Raw genomic sequence first — 2,831 nt, forward strand, 5'->3', positions numbered from 1 at the left:
TTTTTTTTACTTTAAAGGCAATTAGATTTAAAGCTGTTCACATATTGAACACCAAAACCTTTCAAGAGAAAACCTCAAATATGCTCTGTATATCAAACTTATCTTTCATCTTCATGTTGCTATTGACTAGGTTACTGAGCATGGAAAATAAAACATATTCAGAAAAAATTCACTCGCGTACAAAAGGAATTAAATTCAAAGTATCTGCCTTACTCTGTAGTCCTCACCAAAAATAATAGGGCATTTCAAACAGAACACAATATGATTAAACACTTGACATATGCATAATTATAGAATTTTTCTTAAAAACTATGCACGGCATGAAGAGAATTTTCAGAGTATGTCATACAGAGTAGGAATAGAACTCTGTAGAAACTGTTTCATTTAGGAAAACAAGGGCTTAAGATAGTAAGAATAATTTTTACAAGTTTTTTGCTGATAAAGAACTGCTTGAATAAAAGGAAAGATTCAGAAGGAAAACTTATAATTATGTTACTTTTAAATGAAAGCAAACCGTCTTTAGATAAAGTATGCGATTGATTAAGACACAACTTCAGAAAAGTAGAGCAAGCCTTCATAAAAAAAGAAAAACAAAAACACGTATTCGTGAAACGTGTAACATGTGCCAGACACGTATTTGCAGATTTTTCTTCACTTTAGAATAATGAGGATGATGATGATATTGGTGGTTACCCCACTTTCTACTTCCTAGTTACTCTAGGTTAAGAACAAAATGATGAACAAATATGGTCCACTGTTCTGTCTGTTCAGAATGTCTTCCTCCTAGACTTTCATATGGCATACACCTCATCTTTGAGATGGAGATTAAATGGCAGTCTCAGAAAGATCAACTCTGACCACAGAATTCTGCTGCCACTCTGAGGGGTGCCAAAGTGATATGGTAAAACTGGAACACAGTCAGAGGAAATGAGTTGAAGAGATAAAATGGGGCCAAACCATATAAGGTATGTGTCACGCTAGAATGTGAACTTAACCCTTCATGTAATGGGTATCCGCTCAATATGCAGATGAGATACATCATTACAAACATATTTTAGAAAGGTGACCCTTCCAGCGATGTAAAGATAGATGAACATGGGGAGATGGGGCAAAACTAGAAAGGAGTACTTCAAAATTATAGGTAGAGAGTTAATTATGGTAATAAGATATGGAAAATTATAAGAAGGTAGATAATACAAATTTTGGTGTGTGACTGGCTTGGTGACCTGGAGGAGGGTTGAAGTGCAGGATGTGGGGGACGGTTGAAGTGCTGGTTGAAGTGCTTGAGCATTTCATGGCTACTTCCTAGGTGTTATTTACTAGGATGGGGAAACCAGATGACTGAGTATATTACAAAGAGTCAGAAAAGAGGCAGGAAAAGAATAAAAAAAAAAAAAAGATGCTTTCAGTTTGAGACCTCTAAGATTTGAGGCATCCAAGGGGCTTGGAAGAAAGATCTAGATAAATACATTTGGAGTATGAGTAGATAATCTACATGAGGAAAATTCCATAGTGATAAGAAAATAAATATTTATAAGATAGACTAAATCGGTAGAATTAAGCAACACAAATCTACACAGACTGTTGAAATTTTGAAAATGAAATCAAAGGAGAGAGAAAAACATGGGATTAAGTTTCTCTGTCATGTATTTCCAAATTTGTTTCAAGAATATAATTTTATTTATATATGTAAATATTTATTTCTGAAATATTATTGCAATATGCATCTTTGAATTGAATGAAAACATTTAATTCTAAAACAACAGTCTGCAAAATGACCTATATAAAAACTTTGAAATTTTTATTTGTACAAGAGAAATGCTTACCCATAGAATCATGAGGCATTTTTAAGTACTACTATAAAGTGAGATAGAAATGCGAAATCCTGCTTTAAAATTCACATGCTTTTCTTATGTTCCTGTAAACAATATAATACTAGCTCGAATTGCCTACTTACACCATATAGGATGGTAGTTTAAAATTGGAGAAAAGATCTCACATAAAGAAAATTAAGCAATAATTATTCAATTTGAAGATTTAATAGTTTTCATGCATATGTATGATTGCGAAGCAGAATTCAGTATTCACAGGAGAAGTGAAGAAAGAAACTAAAAAATTCAAGTCAACAGGATTCCTGAGTTTTAGAAATAAACAAATGTATGTGCAAGGTTTAATAATTATGAAGACTAAAGTTAATAAGGCTTCCTGGAAATAATATAAAAGATCCCCATTGCAAGAGATATTTTAAGAGTAAAAACAATTCTTCCGCTGTTAAGTTTGTATACTCTGTTAACAATCTTACCTCGCATATGATTCTATGATAATAGGCACTGTACTTTAAAAAAATCCACAAATATTGAATACATTCATTTGTTGTATGCATATAATACCACTACATACATACTATGAACAAAAGATATCAGAATATTTTTAGAGATTAATAATTTCTACATTTATTTCTTTGAGAATGTTGTAGCTTAAAAGTGATTTTTCTCTTTTAAGAGATACAGAATAAGAACCTTGTTCATATGATCAGAAAATTTAATTTTAATAACAAGTTTAAATAAAATGCTTATTTATACTCTATTATTAAAAATATTCAAAACAGCTACCACGGTTACATCAAAGAGTAAGATAAATTAGTTAAATAACCTAAGACTATGTCAAACATTAAATTGGAAATCTTAAACCAGAAACCAAAGAGTCAAAAATTGATAATTCACAATATCGCTGACAAGGCCTAAAACAGATTTTACTTTGCATTCTACATTAATATGACTAAATTAAATATAAAACATAAAGTTAATAAAAGAAGTGAGAATTAAATTTTC

At 31.0% G+C, this 2,831-nt stretch overlaps 1 protein-coding gene across 1 annotated transcript in view; it reads right to left on the reverse strand.

Annotated features, from left to right (window-relative positions):
• The window catches only part of LOC105503420 (ankyrin repeat domain-containing protein 30B-like), a gene marked incomplete at its 3' end in the record, with an annotated part of 34,586 nt that overhangs the window by 4,719 nt on the left and 27,036 nt on the right, over nt 1-2,831 (reverse strand). The gene's annotated exons all lie outside the window — the stretch shown is intronic.

The sequence above is a fragment of the Colobus angolensis genome, unplaced genomic scaffold (genome assembly GCF_000951035.1).
Source record: "Colobus angolensis palliatus isolate OR3802 unplaced genomic scaffold, Cang.pa_1.0 Scaffold852, whole genome shotgun sequence".
NCBI lineage: Eukaryota > Metazoa > Chordata > Mammalia > Primates > Cercopithecidae > Colobus > Colobus angolensis.